Genomic DNA, 26,709 nt, shown 5'->3' with positions numbered 1-26,709 from the left:
GGTTAAAAACAAAATAAGCTGCCCTTTCCAATCTTTTCACTATTATTCTGTTAAGGATTGCAGAAAAGAAACCTCTGCCGACCTATTCTAAAGCGCCAGAAGATCTGCTAAACTATTTTAAGCCATTTACAACTAGAATTCAAACGTTTGCTACCAGAAGGAATTTCCGACTCCAATTTGAAGTAGTATAAAGACCATTGAAGCCTCAGAAAACCTCTGCTGCCCCCAGATAACCCTTCTGCATAGCAAAGCTTCATTTTCCAGGTATTCCTAAAGTGCCAAAGGCCTGTACTTAATCTTTGCACAAAATTTTTAATAGGTTACTCAATTGAACCAACTTAAAAGCCTTGTCAACCCAAAGAAAGCCACTGTTGCATCCAAAACCCTTTTTGCAAACTGTATTCATATTTTCACACTATTCTAGAAGTCATAAGCCTAATTCTTAAACCAAATAGTGATAAATTGAATAAAATAAACAAATCTATGGCTTCCCAAAGAATTCTGGATGGAAAACCCCTGCAAAATCCTCACCTAGATATTGACCACCTCCCACTGGCTGATAGAGATTTCCAGATCAAAGACACAACCTCCCCTAACAATCTATTAAAAATCCACTGCTGGAGAAAAAATAAATTCCTCACTAGAATGATGACATTCAGCTATGGGAGTCAAATTTACCCAAATACTTGTTCCCACAGGTATACTAGTTCCTTGAAATCATCCAACTATTCCAACTCTGCTATTTCCCAAGTCAAGGAGCCATAGTCTCTCCTAACTAGAAAATTCTTTTCACAATCATTGCAGGATCAATAAATGAAATGTTGTAAATCTAGCCAAAGCCTAATGAAGCCCCATTTTATATTGAATACCTAATTGATCTATTCTTAAAGCTGGACTTTCCCAAGAGATCCCAAATTTTTCAGACTTTCCTCCTAGAAAAAGTTCAAGTTCCTACAGACAACCCTCCATATTATGCCACCATTTTCTCTGAGAGAACCAAATAGATTGTAACCATGCTATCCTGTATTCTAGGATATACTGCTAATGAACATGTAGATGAATCTATATTTGGTTTCCTTTCTATTTTTTTCCCAGTCAAGCCTCTAGCTATAGTTTTCAATTTTTCCCAATTCTTAGCAAACAAAATCCATGATCAATTGATCAGATTTCCAGATGAAAGAGTATTCAAATACTCTTCAGTATTGTTCCATATTTTTCTATATTTCCAATCAGAAAGGTTTACAATTAACACCCAAAAACTGGACATTAAGGGAAATCTTAGATCTGTTATCTTTTGGACACCATTAATCCAAAAATATTCCACTGATTTTAGCTACACAGATTTCATTGATTCAGTTGTTCACCCAGTTTTTAACATGCTAAGCGGTAGCAATCAACCTAGGGTTAGTGTTGAAATAAAGAAAGTTTTACAGTTGTTAAAACACATTAGAACATGAGACTGGTATTTATACCATAACTACACTAAAACTAGGGTGTATGGATGTTAACTCACTCCATATAAGCTGCCCAAATATCTCCCCATGAGGATATTTGCACTAGAATATATCAGGCAAATCATAAATTTAGATGATGTTAATTTTCTATCAGCCAAGAAGAAAACACAGTTTAAAATCAAGAACCAACTTGGTCCTTTTATCTGCAATAATAGGGATGCTGGAGAGGAAGCAGAAAGATGTTTACAAGAAATGAAGTTCAGTGATAGTTTCAAATGGAAGTATGATCCTTTGGGTGTCATAAACAAACTGAGACTCAAGTTTAAATTGAGCCCTTTTATGCATGAGTCCAAGCCAGAGATTGAAAGATATGCCAACTAGTCAGAGTGGTTGGAAAACACCTTACTGGATATGGAGGAGCAGATGGATACTAGTTCCATTCTACATACTCCAGCCCTACAGGACAGAAATGCAAAACAAGCTAGAGAAGAAGATTCTTGCTCAAACAAAGATACAACAGATAAAAAATTTGAAATTATGTATAGAAAAAGAACAAAGATGAATCCAGTAAATGAGAAAGAAGAAGTAATTGATACAATTGAGATCATTGATACAGACACTGTAATTAAAGAAAATGCACTTCCATCAGTTTCAAAGGAAACTCATCAGCCTTCAACTTCTAGTGCTCAGATCATCCAGAAGCAGCATAGTGTTGAAGTCTCTTCTTCAAGTGAACCAATGGACAGAGAAATAGACATCAAAGAAAGATACAAAGATATTAAGGCCAAAAATGAAGAAATAAAAGCTGAAATATATTCACAGTACTTGAAGCAGACTCCTGGTGGCCATAACAGATTACTTTCTACATTTGATTATAAGACAGGAAAAATGCAGATGACCTTTTTGCAGCCCATAGTACAACATCCTAAGTCATCAACAAATTACAAAAAGATAGATTATGAGATTTCTGCCAAAGATGTTCATCCTATAGACCAAATAGAATTTCATAAGCAAGCAGGAGAAATGCTATACTCAACTATGACCGACAAAGCTATGAGTGTACAAAAACTACAAAATTCTCTAGAGAATATCAAAGCATAGCTAAAACTAGAGAAATCATCCTAACAAGCTAAAGATAACATAATTAAATCCCTTGAAGATTTGGTTATTGTAGTGGGATATGATTCAAAGAATGTCAAAGGTGCAGAAGAAATCATTAAGAAAAAGAATGCAAACATTGCTGCATTGAAGAAGCAACTAAAATTTCCTCTGATTGAACATCCACAGACCAAGGAAGTTTTAGAGAAACAAAACTAAAAAAATGAGATGATGTACTTCATTCTTCATTTAACTGCTCAATTAACAGAAATGGAAAATGAGATGGATAAGTTAGTACAGGAGAAAAAGGCTAGCATGGAAGCAGTTACTGTCACTACTATTCCTACAATTACTACAACAGTTCCTTCTACTTTAGCAGCTTCAGTGGCCACAACAGTTCCAGTAGCTACAACACTTCCCACTACATCAACAACTACATCAGTTATAGAATCATCTACAGCAGCAGCTCATCCTAGTGATGAAGCAGGTAAATTAATCAAAGCTATGCAGGATATGTCCATCCAAACAAATGAAATAAATAGACTTAAAGATCAAATAAAAAGTCTAGAAGATGAAAAGAAGTTGGCACAAATCATGCATAAAAATGAAGCATAGAAGCCAGTAGATTGACTGAGAGAATACAGAAGTTAGAGAAATAATTGACATTGAAAGAACCACTTTCCCAAGCAAAGCAGCAGCTATGGGCCAATATCATTAACTCTGTTAATGATATTTGGCCATCCATCCAAGTCATCTTTGAGCAGAAGGATTTAATCAAGGAAGAAACTGAAGCTATTCAAAAAGTTAAGGAAGAACTTGGTAAGAAGCCAGAGGAGGCCAATGAAATCATTAAGTTTCTTAATTCCAAGAACAAATAGGAATTGGAAGAGATTGGCATAAGTGACAGGACTGAAACAATTCTAGAAGTGAAAAAGGTAATTTCTAAGAGGAACTTGATGGTACAACTTGAAGAGAAATGCCAAACAATGGAGCTAGCAATAGCTAGGTTCATGGTCAAATTTGATGTTTTGAGGTAGAAAGGTCTGCCTAATCCATTGGTGATTAATGACAGGTTGATGAAGCATGAAGACTATGATAAGAAAATCAAAGAAGTGGCAAAGGAACAAGCAAACAATTCAGCCTTGAAAGGAATTCCAACAAGAAAAGTGCTCTATCGGACTTTCGAGAATCTCTTTTACCTCCAGCATGAGGTAAAATATCTCTTTATCAACAAACCTACATTTTCAAAATACACAGAGGCTGATGAAATCTTTAGAAGAATGGTGAAGATTAAATTACCAGATGTAGAGTCTTGGGAAAAGTTGAATGATTTACTGTGAAAATGAAGGGTAAAATAGTGAAAACAGAGCAGTCAAGAGCAGTTAAGGTAAAACAATAAAGAGTAACATATCAGTTAAGTTAAAGAGTATCAGATGAAAGACAGAGTTTAAAGATAAAGCCAGCGTAAAAGACACTCAACATCATAAAAGACAACCAGCGTAGAGCAACAACAAAAGAGAGAAAGTAACATAAGATCAAAACAACAAACATCAAAATAAATAAAAGCAGGGACAACTAGCCTTTAGTCTCCTAGTTGTCTCTATCTTCTTGCATGAAGATATTTCTTTTTCTATGAATAATTCCTAAATCAGTTTAGGATATTTTGTAATAGTTTTTGTTTAAATACTTCATAATTTGAAGTATTGAGGGGTGGATTTCTTAACATTTCTATAGTGGAACACATCTACAATGTGAGGGTTTGTTGTACCATTTTCAAGTCAACAGACTAGACAAAATAAAGGCACTAAATTATATGATTCATGTGTTGGGAAACTTCAGTGAAGTATATTTCAATTGTTCAAATTGTTATTTTCTTAAGTATTCCATAAACTTGTATGTTTTCCAAATTTAAATGTTATAACATGAATATTATTGCAGAATATGTTTAATCACACTATGTAAAAAGTTTTTATTCATTTTGATGTTTTCTTATGATATCCGAAGTAGGGAATTCTTCATTTCTCCCTAATTTCAATTGACCACTTTCATTTCCCTCATTATCTAGTTTGAGGAATCCTCAACTGCTCCTTGATCCAGATTGAAAACCAATTCACCCTTCAGCCTAAAAGATCTGAATTTGCTTAGCTACCTTGCCCTATGGACACTTCCTTTAGAACTTTATTCAGTCCCGTTTTCTTGACACATTGACTCCATAGCCCAATGGAAAATAGACAGTATTCTATCCATCTAAGTTAGTAATTCCACCAACAAATCAAATCAAAACCAAATCAACCTTACATAACTAGCCTAAAATCAATCAACTCAACAAAGTTAAATCATTAAGAGAGAGCCCTCTTTGAGCTTGAGGAAGGCTAGAACTTGATCTCAAATGTAGGTTTGTGGTTACCTCTATTATTTCTTTAAACACAACATAAAAACTCTAGGTAAATTTTGGAGTCATAACAGGAGGGAAATTTTATTTCCATAGATTTTCCCCCATTAGGGGGGTCAAAAGGAGCATATGATGCAACAATAGTCTGATACTTGAATTTTGGAGTGTAGCTTCCACCTAGGTTTGGGGTCCAAATAAGACCATCTTATGAATCAATGATGTTAACATTCATTAATTTAAATCCTTGAGTGTATGAGAACCATGCTTCTGCATTCTCTCCTTTAAGTTGCAATTTTTCTGCAGAGATCCATTCCTATTGTCCATAGGAGGCAGGAGTAATTGTTATCTCATTTAAGATGTAGTGGCCTTCTTCATTTCAGGAGTGAAGACTTGGATTTGGGAGCTTATTCTAGTGTTGGATTCCTATCCAAAGGTATCTACCAATATGGATTTAAGTATCATTCCTAACCTTCCGATAAAGAAAGTCACCAATTAATGGACGAACTTTGATGGTTTCCTTCCAAATTATGGAACTATTTTTTGAATATTTTTGCGAGAATTCTATCCAATCCAAAATGGAAAGAGGGATGATGTACTTATGTTATATTATTTGTGCCCGAAGTACCTCTTGTTAGATGATCTTCTATACCCTTTTAGAATCCATGGATTTGGAGAAATAAGTGATGTTTTTTAAGCCACACCCTCCTTAGGATTTTGGAATGGCTATATACTTTTTTTTTTCTCTGCAAATACTAATTCTATTAAAAAAGGTGAAAAAATATGTACAATGAGGTCAAGCCCTCAGAGGAGGCCGAGGCCATTCCTCAACCAAAAACTCAGGGACAATACAGTTTAAACTGTCAACCAGATTTACAATACAGACCTCAGAGATTTGATTTCGGTCCCTGACATACTGACAAAATTTACCCGGACTACAGCTATCATAACCTTCAGTGACCTCAAAAACATAGTAGCGCCTAGCATAGCTGTCTTTAAAACAAAAATTGAAAACTGTGTTGGCTGGAATTGCTACCTGAAGCATGAGACTGAAACAGACAAGATCTTTTAACTGCAAAATCAAAGACACGGGATCAAAAAAGCATAGCATGTGCACCCAGTAGAGTTTAATCCGCATGACTTGGAGAAGCTTGCATATCCTCCTTCGCCTGGCTTGGAGAGGCGACCCAAGTAACGAACCCGTCTTCGTCCAGAACCGGCGCTCCATCAGAATCAGTAACCAAATGTAAACAACCAGTTGCTTTTTGAGATGGCTCGCAAACAATGTCATCTTCCTTAGCGGGGTCAGGCTGCTGAGGCGCTTCCGGGACAGGGGCGTCCTCATGCATGCGGTCGACATGAAACACCAACCCAGTCATATCCCCAAGTAGAATGTTGTCATCCTGAGAATGTGAGGAAGCGGGAGGAGTCGAGCTGAGCTGGTTGCTCTCCTCCTCTGAGACAAATACTGTAAAATTCACTGTCACCACCGGCCTGTTGAGCCGACTTTGGAAAATGAATCTGGAGGTCTGGTAGGAGTTATTCGGGATGATCCTCTCTTGGTCTGAAAGCGGAGAAGAGGGAGGGACTAAGGCAATTGGGGCAACCTGCTGAGGAGCAGATTGAGAAGGGCTAGCCCTGATTCCAGACCGACCCCCCCCGACGCGGGATACCTCGACTGCGAGGCATTATATCAGAAGCAAAAGACCTGAGAGATCGATTGAGACAGAGTAAACCTGAAATGGCTGGAGTGCTGCTGAAATCCTGACGATTCCAGAGCCGAGCGATTAAGTCGACAGGAAAGACCAGACAAGGAAACTGAAGCGGCTTAGCTTCATATAGAACAGAGTCATTAACTGCAGCAGAGGAATTGAGCCGCTCCATGTTAATGCGCCGAATTGAGAACAGAGTAGCCATGCTCGCATTGAAATCCAACTTGCTTCGAGACTGAACAGGCTTTAATTCACCTGCCATAAACCTGAAACTACCTCCGATGACGCGTACCCTGTAGACCTTCCGCCTGCCATCCGTCAGGCCAGGTGTCTGCGTGGCATGCTCGGTCATTGATTGCAGATGTGATCACCCGCATCCGGGTAAATGGCTATATACTTTAATGTGGTGAGAGAAAAGGTATTTCTATCTTATTTTATTTCCAAAATAAAAATTCTAAATATTTACTTTAGTCTATGGATATTTACAAGGGGGATCCAAGTTAATGAGGCCTAGATAACCAAGATGGATTTTAAAACCAATTTGCACAAAACCAATCTCCCTACCTAAGATAGCCATTTGTTGCACTAGATACAAAATTTACTTCCTTCCTTTTCCAAGAGCCATCTCTAATATGATTATTGATATTTAGTTGGTTTTAGGGTGAAGCCTATATATTTGAAACCCGATCCCAACCAATTGAAAAATGTAGAGAAGAGGTCCTCCATGGAGGATTTCATCTTGCCTGGTATCCTCCATCCAAAAATGGATGGTTTTTCATTGTTTAATATTATTCTTTTAGCATCAAAGAAGAACATCAATATTCCTTTTAAGTGTTGAAAACGGCAACAAGAAATGCTAATAATATAAATGATAAAAATAACATTTCTATAAATAACAGTTCAGGTACCAGTGTTGGACATAGCAACAAGGAATGAAAAATGGAAGTGCTAAAAATAGCATTGCTATAAACAGAATTTCAGGATGGATTCCAATTTTAGTTAGTCCTTGAACTAAAATTGAGAAGTAAAATTTGAATTTGATCTTAGCAGTTGTTTGTAAAATAATTAATTAATTCATCTTGAGTTAATTAGTTGTAGAAAATCAAACATGAATTCTATGTGAGGACATGAAATAGTTATCCCATTAATTGAGGAATTTATCTCTTAATTAAAGTGTTGGCATTATGACACAGGTGTTGTCCTTGATGGCAACTCACTCGGATGATAGATCACAGTTCAGACTCACAGAATGAATAAAAAGAGGTATACGCAGGTTCCCCATTGACCAAGCTGTGTGTACACGTGGGTTTGCAGACCAAAAGGCACATATAGCGTACACACACACTTTTACGGAATGAAAGGCGCATACATGTTGGAAAACTTAGTTTTGTTCTGTGGTATTTGGTCCATGGTATTTTGATCCATGGTATTGGTCCAAGGTATCGTGTCCAAAGTGTTGACCCCGGGTATTTGGTCCAAGGTATTGATTCAAAGTGGTTTTGGTCCATGGTATTGAGTAAGGCCTAAGACTATAAAAGGAGGAGAAGATCATTAGGCCAAGTCACTCACGAATTGAATATCTAATGAAGAGCAATATCTAGAATACAAGTTATTGGGTTATGGCGCACAGCTGGATCTGAATCAAGGATGAACCTGAGTGCTTGATGAAGGATAAGTTCTATTGATGGTTCAAGATCTTAAGGCTTGAAGAGAAGTATCTTTGTGTGGTTTTGATCTTTTATCTTAATAACTGGCGCATGTTGTAATCTGTAAATATGATGATCTGGGTATAACTGATGTCTGGAATTGTTGTAAATTTTAAATCATCATTTACAGATCTGTACGCAGGTTCACTTTAGCAGAGGCACATATACATGCTGGTTCTGCATATGAAAACAACATATACGCAGGTTCACCTTGAGAAAACAACGTATGTATGTAGGTTCGACACATTGAAGTAGCGTATACCTGATAAAATATGTCTTAGCTACTTCTATTTGCTGTTGCAGTGTTTTGGGTTCTAGCTTGGGTTCTGGTTACTGATTTTGGTTACAGCATTATGAGAAGTGATTGATTGATTCATTTTTGGTTGGTGCAAAGGGGATTGATTAATGTAGATATATTTGATGTTTGATTGATTTTATTGATGGATCTAGTCTAAAAAATTTATGAAACGTGGTCCCTGGAAGAAAAGAGAAGGTTGTAGCCTTCTGCAGGTAGAAGCCTGCATACTAGTATAAGACTGCACAAGTACAAAAATTGTAAAAAGAAGTTTCTTATCAAAAGAAGACAAAGACGATTGCAGCAGGTGGTTTTCACCTACATTGGGTTTCCACCTTATATCTTGTGTTCATGTGTGTGATTGTCTATTTCTGTTTTTACTGCACCTGGTTACTGTTTATATGGTTCTGATGCACAGATTGAAGATCAACATATGATGAATTAACTAAGTTACAAGTTTGAAGGGTATACACTAGTTTCCTTAAATACAGTTGCGTATACACACAAGTTTGATTAACTGAAGTAGCGTATATAAATCTGAAATGAAATATTATTGACTTGCTAATACTGATTCACCCCCCCCCCCCCCCTCTCAGTATTATTTCCAACAATTGGTATCAGAGCAGGTCCTTCAGAAGAAGATTAATTGCTTGAAGGAAGATCTATCATCACGAGTAACTATGAAAGAGAGGGATCTTTTAGACCACCAATCTTTGATGGGAGCAACTTCACTTATTAGAAGGTAAGAACCACAACCTATCTTCAATTTCTTGGAATAGATGTCTGGGAAATCGTGGAAGGAGGATATACATTTCCATCAGCAATTCCTACAGATACGACAGGTAAAAAGGTTGTCAATACATTATTGGGGAGTCTGTCACAATCAGAATTTGTCAAAGTTATGCAGCTCAGAACTGCCAAAGAAATATGGGACAAGATCGTTCTAAGCTATGAAGGAGACAATCAGGTAAAACGTGCAAAACTGCAATCTCTCAAAATTCATTATGAAACTCCCAAAATGCACAATGATGAAAGTATATCTAATTACTTCTTACGTATAGATGAGATTGTTAATTGCATGAAGAACTTGGGTGAAGAGATAAAAGAAGTAACTTTAGTTGAAAAGGTTATAAGATCCTTGTCTGCTGAGTTTGAATCAAAAGTTTCTGCCATAGAAGAAAAGCAGGATCTTCATAGTATCACTATGACACAACTGCACAGAATCTTAACTTCTTTCAAAATGAGAAAAGGAGTATTAGACATGAGAGAAGCCGCATTCAAATCTCTAGGAAGAGAATAACTCAATGAATCAGGACATATTTCAGAAGAAGAGGAAGAAGAAAACTTTGTCAAGAACCTTCAACGGGGTTCTGGAAGATTAAGAGGTAGACTACCTTTCAAATGTTTTTCTTGTGGAAGAGTCGGTCACGATGTTGCCAAATGTCCTCATAAAGATAAGCTTGATAAAGGTAAGAAATCAGTGAAATGTAATAGAAAACAAAGTGTAAGTAAGAAGAGCTACTATAGGCATGAAGATAGCGATGGTTTATCAAATAGTGATGAAGATAATAATGACTATAGACTTCTGATGGCTTTTGAAGATGATTATTTCTTGGATGCTTTAGATGAAGATAATCTTTATGAAGAAATCTCTAAACTGAAAATCTGTTTAGAAGAAAAGAATATGATTATAGATACTCTGACATTCCAACTTTCTAAAAGAGAAAAACACAATGAAAAACTAGAATGTGAAATTGTGGGTCTAAGGAAAGATATTGACAAAACAAAATCTCTCAATCTTAGATTTGCTAAAGGATCAGAAAATTTAGATGAAATTATCAAAGTGCAGAGTTCTCCTATGATAAAGATAGGTCTTGGATATACTGAAGAAGCATCTCAAGCACAGAAGCTGTCAACCTCCACTAAAAGCTATCTTGATGCAGCAAAGAGCAGTGAATAGTTTGACAATCGTTAGCAAAGACATAAAGTAGTTCACCAAGTAAATCGGGTTCAATCTACTTCAAGGATGAATAGAAGTTACAACCAACCTTAGGTAAATCATACTCAATTTGATTCAATAATGAATGTCAATGGAATTACAATCACTAGGTCAGTCGATTCGATAATGGCAGGAACTTCTTTAATGGCCAATGTTTTTCATGTCATAACTTTGGACACAAAGCTGCTCAATGTGTTGCCTACAAGACCATCATGACTAGAGAAGCATGAAATCAAAGGAATGTGACAGGGATCATGAAAAGGACCTACAATAACTTTTCGCTTCTTGAAAATGAAATAGAATGCTCTATCTGTAACAACTTCGGTCATGAAGATTCTGAATGCAGGAGTAAATTTCAGGAAACATCTCAAAAGGAGAAAACTTCATTGAGTCCCAAAATATGGAGAAATAAAGAACCACAAACAGAAAGATGTGGTATAGCCTTGTATGCAGAAGGACAAGAAAATCAGTGGTACATCGATAGTGGATGCTCGAAACACATGACAGGTGATAAAGAAAAACTTCAATCATACAATGCCTTAGAAAAGGAAAAGAAGGTCTCATTTGGAAATGACACTCCTGCTGTCATAAAAGGTAAAGGTTCTATTCTCTTAAAATAAAAGGTTAAGGCTGGGAATGCTATGTATGTTGATTTTCTAAAGCATAACCTATTAAGTGTCAGTCAAATGTGTGATCAAGGAAATGAAGTAGTATTTCGATCAAATGGATGTGTTGTTCATGAGCTTGATACAGGAGAAACCATGATCAAAGGCATAAGAACTCCAAACAACTTATACATACTCAAGGGAGGAAAACAACAATGCTATCTAAGCAAAAATGATGAACACTGGCTATGGCACAGAAGATTGGGGCATCTAAGCTTCCCACAAATAAGGAAAGCATGCAAATTCCAGGCTGTTCATGATCTTCCTGATATTAGCATTCCAGAAAATACAATATGCAAATCATGTCAATTTGGTAAGAAAACCAGAGCACATTTCCCTTAGAAGGAAGGATCAGTTAGTGAGCCTCTTGAACTTGTTCATACTAATTTATCTGCTCCATCAAGGAAAAAGTCACCTCGTGGAGAAGAATACTTTATATTTTTCATTGATTATTTTTCCAGAATGTGTTGGATAGGACTTCTAAAGCATAAAGATGAAGCATTTGAAAAGTACAAAGCCTTCAAAGCTTTGGTTGAAAATGAATTAGATCGCAAAATCAAATGCCTCAGATCTGATCGAGGAGGGGAACTTACCGTGGATGAATTCTTCGACTTTTGTGAAGAACATGGAATAAAAAGAGAATTCTCCACCACAAGGACTCCTCAGCAAAATGGAGTGGTAGAAAGGATGAATAGAACTATTCAACAAATGGCTCGTGCCATGCTAGATGAGTCTGGAACTCCTGCAACCTTCTGGGGTGAAGCTGCATTTTCCATCGTCACTATCCTCAACAAAGCAAACGTTCAGGTAAATAACACTCAAAATACACATAAACTTTGGTATGGTAAGACTCCTACTATAAAATAATTCAAAGTTTTTGGAAGAAAATGTTACATCAAAAAGACTGATGAAAAACTTGGCAAGTTTGAACCTAGAGCAGATGAAGGCATTCTCCTTGGTTACTCTTCCTGAAGTAAAGGATATAAGTGTTATAGTAAAATACTTGGGAAAATTATTGAAAGTATTGATGTTGTGGTTGATGAAGCAGGCAAAAATCCAATGCATGTAAAAACCGAAGAGTGTGAAGAAGATGAGGATTATCCTTCCACATCAAATCAGACTAATTCTGAAGAAGAAGAAACCAATGAAGCACCAAAAGAACAGATAACGACAGAAGAAAAGACTCCATCCAGGTATGTTCAGAAAAATCATCCAGAGACTCAAATTTTGGGACAGAAAGAGGCAAGTGTGCAGACAAGAAGAACTATTACAAAAACTTCAAGCTATCTAGCATTGCTTTCCTCCATTGAACCTCAAAATGTAAATGAAGCATGCAAAGATGAATGTTGGGTCAAGGCCATGAATGAAGAACTTAAGCAAATTGAAAATAATAATACTTGGGAATTAGTTCCTAGACCTCATGATAAGAATATCATAAGAACCAAATGGATATTTAAAAACAAGCTAAATGAAAATGGTGAAGTTATCAGAAACAAGGCCAGACTTGTTTGTAAATGATATGCTCAACAAGAAGGTATAGATTTTGAAGAAACTTTTGCACCTGTTGCTAGACTTGAAGCCATAAGAATGTTCCCTGCTCTTTCTAGCTTTCAAAAATTCAAAGTATACCAAATGGATGTAAAATTTGCCTTTCTTAATGGAGACATAGAAGAAGAAGTATATATTGAGTAACCAAACAGATTCATCCTCGGAAATGATCCAAAACTTGTATGCTAACTCATAAAGGCTCTCTATGGTCTAAACAAGCTCCAAGGGCCTGGTATTACCGTCTTGACAAATACCTCCATCAACAACATTTTTCAAAAGGATCAGCTGATAGCAATCTATATACAAAGATTGATAATGATAAATTGCTAATACTTGTAGTATATGTTGATGATATCATTTTTGGTAGCAATTAAGAAGCCATGAGTCAAAAATTTGCTTTGGTAATGGAGCAAGAAGTTGAAATGTCCATTCTTGGTGAGTTCACATATTTTCTCAGCCTACAAGTTCAACAAAATAAAGATGGTATTTTAAAATTTTTCTATCACAAACCAAGTATCTCAAGTAGATCTTGAAAAAATACGACATGGAAGATTCTAAACTAGTATGTACCCCCATGGTAACAGGATGCAGTCTCAGCTCAAATGATGAATCAACAGCAGTACATCAACCAACCTACAAATCCATGATTGGAAGTTTGCTTTAGCTAACAGGTACCCGACCAGACATCATGCATGCAGTGGGAATAGTTGGAAGATTCCAAGAAAATCCAAAGGAATCACACCTTCGAGCAATCAAAAGGATCTTCAAATATCTTCAAGGAACTCAGAATTTTGGTTTATGGTATCCTAGGGATACAGATATTACACTTAATGCATATACAGATGCAGATTGGGCAGGAAGCATGGATGACAAAAAAAGCACTAGTGGTGGTGCATTCTATATGGGTTCCAGATTAGTGTCTTAGATCAGTAAGAAACAAAGTTCAATTGCGGTATCTACAGCTGAAGTAAAATATGTGGCTGCTGCATCTTGCTGCACATAACTCCTTTGGATAATGCAAACATTGCAAGACATTCAGATCACATGTACTCCACACATCTCCATTCTATGTGATAATACAAGTGCAATCAATGTTTTAAAGAATCCAGTCATGCATTCCAAGACCAAGCACATACCCATCAAATATCATTTTCTACGTGAACAAGTGCTTGAACAAAAGGTCAAATTGGAGTATGTTCCCTCCAAAGAACAGGTCGCTGATATATTCACGAAACCACTGCTCAGAGAGACATTTGAATATCTTAGATAGAAGCTGGGAGTAGTTGATGCATCATCTTGTTGTTAAAACTTATGTATTTTATAGAAAAGTGGTTGTACGCGAGTTTCATGAAGCGTATCTGCGTACATATGCCAGTTGTTGTGGATATAGTCGCGTATATGTTGGTTTGAAGAAAAACAGTGGATGAAAGGAGTCTGATATGGGTCTGACAGTGATCTTCTGCCATAGGTTCAGGGGGAGCATATACTTATAATAATGCATTGTTGGCATTATCTTAGAAGATCTTGGTACAAATTCACAGTTGTTTTTAATTCAGGTGGAACATGTTCGGGGGGAGATCATGGTTGCTGGTCTGGATGGTGATTGATAGATGCTACTGATGATAGTTGCTGATAATTATCATAGTCTTGTTTTAGATATTTGTCATGTATATCTTTTAATGTCATTTATATCTTTTAATGTCAAGGTCATGAAACGACCTATTTTGTTTCCCCACTATGCATGGGATGGATGATGTATTGTTCTTGTTTTGACATGTATAAACACTTTGTATATCCCCACTTGGTTGGGAGATGGATGTATGTATGAGTCATTGGTGATAGGAAGTTCATTTATGATGTATGTACAGAGTCATGTTCTTCTTTTATAACATCTTTTTGTAGAACTTTCTTATATTCAGAGGGAGCATGGACTCAAGCATGGAGCTCAATCAGCACACTTTAGCATATTGGAGAATTCTTCATGTACTCAGGGGGGAGCATAACCCTTTTCCCTTGATGACAAAGGGGGAGAGTGACTTGGGATTGCCATCAAGTCCAAAGGGGGAGATTGTTGGCAATATGACACAGATTTGGCACTATGACACAGGTGTTGTCCTTGATGGCAACTCACTCAAATGACAGATCATAGTTCAGACTCACAAAATGGAGAAAAAGAGGTATACGCAGGTTCCCCATTAACCAAGCTGCGTGTATACGTGGGTTTGCAGACCAAAAGGTGCGTATAGTGTACACACGCACCTTCACAAAAGGAGGCATGTACATGTTGGAAAACTTAGTTTTGGTCCGTGGTATTTGGTCCAAGGTATTGGTTCGAAGTGGTTTTGGTCCATGGTATTGAGTAAGACCTAACACTATAAAAGGAGGAGAAGATCATTAGGTCAAGTCACTCACGAATTGAATATCTAATGAAGAGCAAGATCTAGAATACAGGTTACCAGGTTATGGTGCACAGCTGGATCTGAATCAAGGATGAACTTGAGCGCTTGATGAAGGATAAGTTCTATTGATGGGTCAAGATCTTAAGGCTTGAAGAGAAGTATCTTTGTGTGGTTTTGATCTTTTATCTGAATAATTGGTGCATGTTGTAATCTGTAAATATGATGATCTAGGTATAACTGATGTCTAGAATTGTTGTAAAATTTAAATCATCATTTACAGATCTGTACGCAGGTTCACTTTAGCATAGGCATGTATACACGTTGGTTCTGCATATCAAAACAGCATATACGTAGGTTCGCCTTGAGAAAACGACTTATGTATGCAGGTTCGACACATTGAAGTAGCGCACACCTAATAAAATATGCTTTAGCTACTTCTATTAGCTGTTGCAGTGTTCTAGGTTCTAGCTTGGGTTCTGGTTATTGATTTTGGTTACAACATTCTAAGAAGTGATTGATTCATTCAATTTTGGTTGGTGCAAAGGAGATTGATTGATGCAGATATATTTGATGTTTGATTGATGTTATTGATGGATCCAGTCTGAAAAATTTATGAAACGTGGTCCCTAAAGGAAAAGAGAAGGTTGTAGCCTTCTATAGGCTAGCACCTACATACTAGTAAACACATTACCTAGTACAAGAGCTAGGGGTTTGTAGCTCCCTTCCAAGAGAAGCTGGAGAACGAGAGAAGGTTGTAGCCTTCTGCAGGTAGAAGCCTACGTACTGGTATAAGACCGCACAAGTACAAAAATTGTAAAAATAAGTTTCTTATTAAAAGAAGATAGAGATGATTGCAGCAGGTGGTTTTCACCCACATTGGGTTTCCACCTTATATCTTGTGTTCATGTGTGTGATTGTTTGTTCTGTTTTTACTGCACCTGGTTACTGTTTATATGGTTCTGATGCACATATTAAAGATCAACATATGATGAATTAACTAAGTTTCAAGTTTGAAGGGTATACGCTAGTTGCCTTAAATACAGTTGCGTATACACGCAAGTTTGATTAACTGAAGTAGCGTATATAAATCTGAAATGAAATATTATTGACTTTCTAATACTAATTCACCCCCCCCCCTCTCAGTATTATTTCTAATATAAAGAGATAAGGATGAGTTGTAATTTGAGTTGTAATTAGTTAGCTCAGTTAACTGAGTTAAGTCCAGTTAGACTAGTTCCAACAGTTTGTGGAATTAATTGTGAGTTCAGTTAGTTAATGCTTGCATGCATGTAACTGTTGCTCTCTAGATAACTGAATATTCTCTCATACATAACTCATGCATGTCAGTTCAGTTAGAGACCCAGTTGAGACCAGAGGAAGGGACAATGTACTATCAGTTGGAGGGTTTTTCCTATATAGGAAACTCATCCATGCATAAGGAATCATCTCCTTCAGGTTTGTGCAGTTATTTCAAAGGTTAGAGTAGTGTGTGAAGGATTATTACACACGGGTGGTAGCTTGAGGACCAAGGAGAAACTGCGCAAGGAAATAGGAGGCTTGGAGGGCAGAGGAGAAGGTTTGTGAGAAGCCTTTGACTGTCTATGAGAAGAAGTGTGGGATTGTACTGAGAGTTGGATAGCTTGTGAGATAAAGATTTGTGTAATCCATTCATATTTCCACTTGTATGATATTACAGAGATTGGGGTTTTAGGCTGAGGCTTTCCCCGGGCTATTTCTTCTGTGTTATGTGTGATTGATTTCTCATTCTCAGTTATATGTGTTCTCATTGATCTTGCTCATATTAAATTAAGCTTCCGCAAAGTTTGTTGTAGAAGTAGATCTTGTATTTTTCTTTAGTATATTGCATAATCTGTTGATCTACAGTGGGAATTTCTACATGGTATCAGAGCTAGCTGATCTATAGAGAAATTTCTACATTAACACTTGGAGTTGGGATGTATTTCCTTTAGTGAAAATAATAATTTCATGTCTAAATAGAAGATGTGAGAGGATGCAACCATGAGAGGTAGAAATCCCTTTACGTTGAAAAGTGCAGCAAGAAATTCTCAATTTGACTTTGCCTTGGTCAAATTGAGAAAATTTGAATTTCCACATCAATAGACAACTTGGAGGAAGGTAATTTGTGTGATATGTCTGGTTTCACCCAGTTAGCTGTTAGGCCCCTATACTACTAGTGTAACCCCTTATTCTTATTAGTATAACCCACTTATTATATTGATGTACCCATGTAGTGCCCATATTGTTACTATTGTGCCCCATAGAAGCCCACTATTGTTATTATTGTGCCTTTACATTATTATTGTTATGTCGACTCTGATTATGTTATGACCCCTTAGACTCCTATATATAGAAAGGAGGTCTTTTCATTTGTATCATCCAAGAATTGTTCATTTATGTAATGTAAAGGAGGTTGCCCCCTCGAAGAGGCTCAATTCTAAGGCGTTGATCTATCTTTTCTTGAGTTGGTTTCATAAAATTTGGTATCAGAGCTGATTATCTTTTCTGGTTTCCCTGCAATAAGGCGTTGATCTATATTTTCTATCTTTTCTTGAGCTGGTTTCATAACATTTGGTATCAGATCTTTGGATTCTAGGGTTTCGCTGCTCCAAATAGGTCATCGTGGAATTTTCGCTATAACTTTTTTTTCTGCGACGTTTCAGAAGTTGCAAAAAAACCCATTTGATAAGAAATCGTGCTCAACCTTGGGTCCGAATTTCAGAGCTTTTTGCGCTATATTTGCAGAGATATGTTCTGAGGAAGTTTGTCTTTTTTTAGACTCCTGAATTACATTCCAAACAGGTGACCTGGGGAAAATCGTCATAAGTTTCTCTCTGGGGATTGGATTGAAATTTCGTGAGAAGGTACATAAAGAGGATGGACTGTAGTTTCTTTTATGCATTTTTTAGATCCAAAGGTCGAAACAGTGACACGTGGCACTTCATACAAGTTCAATCTTCTGGAAACGTCTATAATCAGGTCATCTTGGGAGATTGTGCATAACTCTTCCTTAGAGAATCCAATTTGGATCAGATTGGTGGCATTGGAAAGAGGACATAGAGGGCTATTATAGGTCGAAATTTTAGAACTTAAAGATCCGAAAGTACAGAGTTACAGTCGTTTCAAGGTCGAGCTCCTAAAATCAAGAAAAAGCAAGATGAGGAAGTTTGATGGCAAGGATCCGGTAAATTGGATACTTCAGATGGAGCAATATTTTGATCTACATGGTGTACAACTGTTACAAAAGGTATGTATTGCATCTTCATATTTATAACCAGATCAATTTTTATGGTACAAAGGGCTTTTTTCTCGTAAACAACTTGTTAGGTGGTCAATTTTCACAGAGGAAATGATAGCACATTATGAGGATACAAAGAGCAACACCACAACAATTGGAAAGAGTAAAAGGGCTTTCTGACATAGTGGAAAGCAAAATTATGGAAACCAGGAAGCGTACCCCTCACAACTATAAAGATGGAAGTGCTTTTTCTCCTAGCCTTCCACAACCTACAAGAGTTACACCACAACAATTGGAAGAAAAAAGAGAAAAAGGGCTTTGTTACAATTGTGATAGAAAATGCACTAAAGGTCATAAGTGTGATGAGAAGAAGTTATTTTACATAGAATATGAAGAGGAGGAAGAAAAGGATCAAGAAACATCAAAAGAAGAAGATATACGCTAGGACTCCACCCCAGAGAAAGAAGAAATGAATCAAACCATAGCTTGTAAAGCATTGGCAAGAATTACCACTCCTCAAACTCTCAAGATAGAAGGACATATCAAGAAGAAAAAGGTACAAGAAGTGAAATATCACATCGAGAAAGAAGAAATGAATCCAACCATATCTTGTAATTCATTGTTCGAAATTACCACTCCTCAAACTATCAAGATAGAAGGACATATCAAGAAGAAAAATGTTCAAGAAGTGAAAGATCACATCGAGCAACAATAAATGAAACCGACCATATCTTGTAAAGGATTGGAAGAAATTACCACTCCTCAAACTCTAGAGATAGAAGGACATATCAAGAAGAAAAAGGTTCAAGCAGTGAAAGATCACATCGAGCATCAACAACAAGTTCTCCAACTTTTAAAGGATAACGCCACTTCGATGCAAAATCAAACGAAACAACAGGTAGATCAACATCGTAGTGAAAAATGTTTTGATGTAGGTGATTGGGTATTTTTACTGCTACATCTCAAGCAAGCTATTTATGAGAAGGAAATGTTGGCAATACTACATGCACTTAAAAAATGGCAACCTTACCGAGTGGGAAGACTCTTCAAGGATGAGGATGTGGAAGCATTGTTTTGTGCTATTTATATTATCCAACTAGATTGGATAAACGAAGAAAGGGATGAATGGAAGAAGGACGAAGAAGTATGTTCACTTATTCATAAGTTGCAAAAGATCCAAATTCAAACAAAATTGTCAGAAATTGAAGAGGAAGGAAAAATCATATTGGAACCTAGAGCAGTTATAGAAACAAGAACCCGACAGCTACGAAATCGATCAATTTCAGAGTATCTCATCAAGTGGAAGAACTTACCCGCTGAATATTCCACATGGGAGGACAAGAATTTTATACAGAAGCATCAAGAACTACTCAAGCATTGAGGACAACACTTTTTGAAGGAGAGGGGCATGTTAGGCCCCTATACTACTAGTGTAACCCCTTATTGTTATTAGTATAACCCACTTATTATATTGATGTACTCATGTAGTGCCCATATTATTACTATTGGGCCCCATAGAAGCCCACTATTGTTATTATTGTGCCCTTACATTATTATTGTTATGTCGGCTCTGATTATGTTATGACCCCTTAGACTCCTATATATAGAAAGGAGGTCTTTTCATTTGTATCATCCAAGAATTGTTCATTTATGTAATGTAAAGGAGGTTGCCCCCTCGAAGAGGCTGAATTCTAAGGTGTTGATCTATCTTTTCTATCTTTTCTTGAGCTGGTTTCATAACATTTGGTATCAGAGCTAATTATCTTTATTGGTTTCCCTGCAATAAGGTGTTGATCTATCTTTTCTATCTTTTCTTGAGCTAGTTTCATAACATTAGCTCAGTAAATTCGAGTTAGAGGACTTGGAGTTTAGTTAAGCATGTGTGATTTCTAATTTGTAGCTATCAAGGTCAGTTATTTCAAGTTGTTTTTAGTTATACTTGTTCTAACTATTAGAGGAACTAGTGGAAGGTCAATTGTGTAGTCAGAGAACAGTCTAACTTAGTGATAATCTAGTTAACTCATCAATCAACCCAAAATAGCTAGTGCATACAGAGAATTCGAGTTCCCCACCTATAGTGTAGATTCCAAGGGAGTGTAACATTAATTGTAGACTATTCTTGAGTGTACAATTGTTGCATGCAGTCACATGATCAACCTTGGGAATTACACAATGAATTGGAATTAAATTCATAAATAATAGGGGCCTAATTCCACAGGATTTGCACAAGCAAATTGGGGCTGAAGCCAAGGAAAAAATTGACTAATTGTGGGTTAGAGATTCTCAGTGAGCAAAGAGATAGGTTATTCACTTGTAGGTTGTGCTTAGTTGATCAAATCAGTTGCAATACATCTATATTCATCAGATTAATGCAAGAAGGAAGTGGGTTTTTCAGCAATTTTTTTCCTCGGGAAAGATACTATTTCCATGTGTGTTATTTCTTATTGCATGTATGAAATATTTGTTCTAATTTTGAATTAATGTCCACAGAGTAGTAGAGTAGGTTTGTGTCTTATGATTCTGATTGAAAATTCAGAAGAAGTTGAAAATCTACACCGTAATTTCTACATGGTGTCAGAGCTGATTTCACATTAGAACAAGAAATTTGAAGTTGTTTCTTAGGAGGCTTGAATTTGGAGTTTAGTGCAATAGGATCTCTTCAAAGCTAATAAGGTAGCCTTTAATGTACTGAGGCTAGAGTATGCCTTAGAAGGAAGCTCTAGTTTTTCCGCATGGAAGGATCACATGGAGGTGGTATTGGATGATAATGGCTTGCTAGAATAAATAAAAAAAAAATGTTACAAAACCACAAACATCTAATGCCCAAAACATTTCTCAGTGGAAGAAAGATGTAGCCAAGGCAAGGAGAATAATATTGGAGGGAGTACGAGATCACATTGTCTCAAATCTCTAAGGAAAAGAAACTTTGTTTGCAATGTGGAAAGAACTAACAAAATTGTTCTAGAATAATAGTGACCATAGAAAGTTGGCGCTCAAGGATAATATTTGAAGTATCAAGATGCAAAAGAATGACACTATTCTGAAGTATCTAAGCAAGTTCACACAATGTCATTATGAACTTGGAGGGGTTGGTATTAATGTTCCAAATGATGACTTGGTAATCCTAGCCCTTATAGGCCTTCCCAAGAGCTGGCATAACTACCAAGATTCAGTGAACAGGAGGGAGACATTATTGAATTAGGAGAGCTTATGGTCTAATTTGGTACAGGAGGAAATAAGACAGAATACCAGAGATGAGACTTCATCCAAGGGTGAAGATGAAAAAAAAATTGCATTGGATGGAAAGGACAAGAAGGGAAAATGGAAGAAATATCAATCCAAACTAGATTCCAACAAAGGGGTCAAGAGGAAAGACTTCTCTAAAATAAAATGCTTCAATTATCATGAATTTGATCATTATGCTACGAAGTGTCAACACAAAAATTTGAGCAAGAAGAACTTAGGAGGAGGAGCAAGTGAAGCTTTGGATTCATAGTTCAATATTGAATTCACCCTTATCACATGCATGACCAAAACAGTGATGGGGAGTGTGTGGTACTTGGAATCTGGTGCCTCGTTCCACATGACAGGGTGTAGATAGTTTTTCAATGACATGGAGGAGAAAGATCTCCATATCCACATTGAGTTTGGGGATGACAGAAGGTACAACGCAATTGAGATTCGTACGTTCACCTTTTAGAGGGATTCAAGATCGCCTCTTAGACTCAAGGATATCATGTTTTTTCCAGGCCTAAAGAAAAATACCATCTATGTTGCAGTTTTGGAAGACCATGGTTATGATGTGATCTCCAACAAAGGAAGGAATCCTAAGACACATAACCACAGGACAGGTGATGTAGATTGGGGTTTGAATGAAGAATATGTATGCACTAAAGGTAGAATTTGAAATCATATCCTTGAGGAGCATGGCAAAGATTAGAGATATGGTGGTTGAGAGGGAGTAGGATATACCTCTCAAAATGGAGCCTCAGGAAGTTGTGGAGCAACAACAAATGGAGAGGTAGAGAGGAGGCAAAGTGGAGACATCCACTCAAGAAGAGACCTCTAGTAGAGGGAGAGTTCAATCCAAGTGGGAAGAGGGATAAATTATATCTATACCTACAGGAGTGAGGTGGAGTGATGTAGATCCCCAGTACCAAATTGGTAGATATTTGGACAGGGTCCTTTGAGGTGTTCTCCTCATGGATCATTACCTTGCTACAGGGGTCCATAATATTAAGTAGTAGGATGATCAATGTCAGCCAGATACTGAGGAGTGTAGAGGAATGTTGAAAACAGATCAGGAGGTTTAGTAGTAGAGTAAAAAGACAACACAATTTTCCTATTAGATAGTTGCAGACATAACTGATTCAATGTCTTTTTTATATGATTCTTAGTTGCAAATGTTGTAGTAGAAGCTGCAATAGTGAGAGGTGTTGCTACAATACATTCAAAATGTGTAGGATAGAGGTGGTTGATAATCTCTTTATTTCTAAGAGAGAGTGTTGAAAATGAAGCAAGAAAGTTTCAATTTGACTTTGCCTTGGTCAAATTGACAAAATTCGAATTTCCACATCAACATACAACTTGGAAGCAGTTAATTTGTGTGACATGTCTCTTGTCACTCAATTAGCTAAGTAAATTCAAGTTATAGGACTTGGATTTTAGTTAAGCATGTGTGATTTCTAATTTATAGCAATCAAGGTCAGTTATTTCAAGTTGTTTTTAGTTAAACTATTTCTATCTATTGGAGGAACTAGTGGAAGGTCAATTGTACGTTGGGAAGGTCTAGTTAACTAATCAATCAACTCAAAATAGTTAGTGCATGTAGATAATTCAAGTTCCCCAACCGTGGTGGAGATTCCAAGGTAGTGTAACATCATTTGTAGACTATTCTTGAGTGTAAAAGTGTTGCATGTAGTCAGATGACCAACCTTGGGAATTGTGCAATGAATTGGAAGTAAATTCCTAAATAATAGGGACCTAATTCCTTAGGATTTGTGCAAAGGAATAGGGGCTGAAGCAGAGGCATAAATTGACTAAGTCCATTTTAGAGCTTCTCGGTGAGAAAAGATATAGGTTATTCACTTGTAGGTTGTGCTCCGTTGAGCAAAGAAATTGTCATACATCTTTATTCATCAAATTAATGCAAGCAGGAATTGGGGTTTTCATCAGTTTTCTTTCCCCGGGAAAAATACTATTTACATGTGCGTTATTTCTTATTGCATGTCTGAAATTTTTATTCTAAATTGTGAATTAATTTCTACAGAGTATAGAGTATTTTTGTTTCTTTTTATTTTGATTAAAACTTCATAAGCAGTTGCAAATCTATGCCATAATTTCTACACTTTGAAACCTCCTCTTGATTTCACATCCAAAATTAATTTGTTGAGACCTTTCGTGATAAGGATGAAGAGAAGGAGGGAGGGAGTTTAACCCAATATTAGGCATCTTTCTCCGTGAAATAATGAAGTAACTGCTATATTAATCATAATGGAAAAAGAGGCTATGTTGATGCAATTCATAAACCAAGTTTCGAATGAATGGAAAAATCCTGAGTGGATTAACATAAATCTTAGGTAGAGCTAACTAACCTAATAAAAATATTTTGAGAGATAAAGGATGGATCTTTGTTTCTTGTTATTTATAGATTTAAGGCATTCTAGAGCAAGACCAATGACATCATGGATTTGCCGATTTTGAAGAAACCCAAATTGCTCCAAGGAAATGTGATAAAGCAAGATGTCCTTAAGGTATAAGGAAAGAAGTTTTGAGATGATTTTGTAGATATATTTGCACAAGGATATCAAATGAAAGAGATCAAAGGATCTAAAAGAGTTTGATTTGGGGATAAGGGAAATAAAATTTGAATTGAAGGGGGTTAGTTTTTGACCCAAAGTTCTAGAAAATTCCACTATAGAGATAAGATCATCTTCTATGAAATCATAACATTATAGATAGAACTCTATAGGAAGTTTGTATGGGCCAAAAATATTTCCTTTCTGGAAGCTATGAAAAACATTTGAGTGCTTCTCTTTCATAACCTTAGCGATTATATAGATGTTTGCTTCTTGAGTAATGAAGTCGGGAAATATTTTGGCCACATTTAAAACCTACTGAATATTGGCTTCAGAGGAAGGAAATAAATTCCATTAAAATATTTGCACCCTTCATTAGAGATATATTTGAAAGAGGTTGTAGAGGATCCATATGGACCTTTTATCTCCCAAATATTTTTATTGTATTTTCGTTGATTTGTAACTTTTTGAAATTATTTAGTGTTATCATCCCCTACTTTAATCTAGGTGAATCTACTCTTCATTCACCATTCTTTTTCCTTGTCTAGGAGAAATTTCCTTCTCATTTCCTCTAGCTTATTATTTTTTCTTTTGGTCCATTGAGGCATTCTCCAAGATGTTTTTGTCACATAATACTTTCAATTGGGAATATATGTCTACCAATTATTTAGTATCAACTTCCTTTTTTCTTTTTTCCACTTAAAAATCATAGCTTTTGACCTTCTTAAATTTTTGTGGAGTTGAATGGAAGGGGATTCAGGGACATAGGTGGAGAAGGGAAATCCATTTGGATTTTAGGACTTCAAGAAGGGAAGTATGTTCAAAACAAGATGGATTTAGTTTGAAGGGTCTAGGAGGACTAGAAGGAAAAGGTTCAACACTCAAAAGAAGAGGATTATGGTCCAAGTCCCCTTCACCCGCCTTCGTCCCCTTGATGAGCCTCATAAATGGGTAATTATATGGGCTCATTTTAGCTCTTAACCTAGTCAAATCAACCATTATCTTAGCTTTTTGTATGATTTTCTGATTATATTTATGCTTATGGAGTGAGTTGAGTTAGTTATGATGCCATGTGGTCTAACATGTGTTTAATGTAGATTATTGATGAATTTTGATGCCAAAGGCAAGGATCTAGTGGAAAAAAGGCAACAATAACTCGAAGTGGACAAAGGAGAGGACTTATGGGGGGGAATCCCCCTCATTTATTACTCCTCACTTCGAAATCCCCTTCATTCATCTCGGAGTACAAGCAGCCAAATCATGCACCAGAAGGCAGCCGAGCAAGTGGAGGATGACTGATGATTATCTTGAGTTTGGGAGCCAAACCTCCCTGATTTTAAGTAAAATGTTGGTAGCTTCATTTTCATAAGTAGAGAGGCCTAGGGCCTCACTAGGGTCGGATTTTTGTTGAATTTCTTCCTATGTAAACTCTGCTCCAACTTCGAGCTCATTATTTTTGAGATAGTTTCATGTAATCTTGTTATTGTTTTGATAATAAAGATGGAATCCTTTTTGAGCTAGCACTAAGTTACCTCAGAGGGCTGAAGCTCTTGGGTTAGGGCCCAATCCAAGTAGCCAAGCTCCTCTTTAATTGTATTTGTATGTTCTATTTCAGTTTGTATATTAGGTTGCTATTAGATGTATTTATTTTATGGTTAAGAATAGGTTGCTTTTGATGATTCAGTAGTTTGCTTCCATTTGTGCTCTCTATAGCAGGTTAAGCAGTGATAAAAAGAAGATTCAAAAGGCTAAAAACAACACCTTGGCCTCTATTCCTCCCTTTGGGACAATTATTTGAGGCAAAGACCCTCTTGCTGCCCCAAAAACACAGATTTTCCTCATTCATAGGACTTCTAGTGTTTGCAGCTTTTTAGTGGTGAATATTCTAGTTTTTCTTTGCTTCAGATCTTCTTCATCATGATCACTTCTTTATTTACAATAGTCTTCTTTCATGATTTCCTTTCTTGCAATAGTTATCCGCATTTCCTTCCATATGTCATAGTTTAAACTATTTTGATGCAAAACTCTGCTTTCCTAGATGCACTTATTTCATTTCTTGCTTGATCTTATTGGTTGATTGTCATTTGTTTATGAAAAAAATATCTTCTAGCAGTAGGCCAGCCTATCAGACATCCCATCCTCCATCTGATCCATGCCCTACAGGTCGCCCAAGTCTCCCCTCAATTCTACCTTAGTTTTCTGCATTTTCCATAGAATTTCTTCCTCTCTCCTTGAGCAAATCCAATCATCTTTCTCTCTCCTGTTGATTCTTGGTAGAACCTAGGTGCCCTAACACCTCTTTCCAACCTTCATCCACCACTTTCACCCACTCTCACACCCTCAAAATAGTGAAAACTGCTCTCGGCCTCCTCCTGTAGGCCTCCTGTAGA

The sequence above is a fragment of the Pinus tabuliformis genome, chromosome 5_1, assembly GCF_031772625.1.
Source record: "Pinus tabuliformis cultivar Carrire ecotype Pingquan chromosome 5_1, CPIR1, whole genome shotgun sequence".
Taxonomy (NCBI): Eukaryota; Viridiplantae; Streptophyta; class Pinopsida; order Pinales; family Pinaceae; genus Pinus; species Pinus tabuliformis.
Note: the sequence above shows the minus strand (reverse complement) of the source record.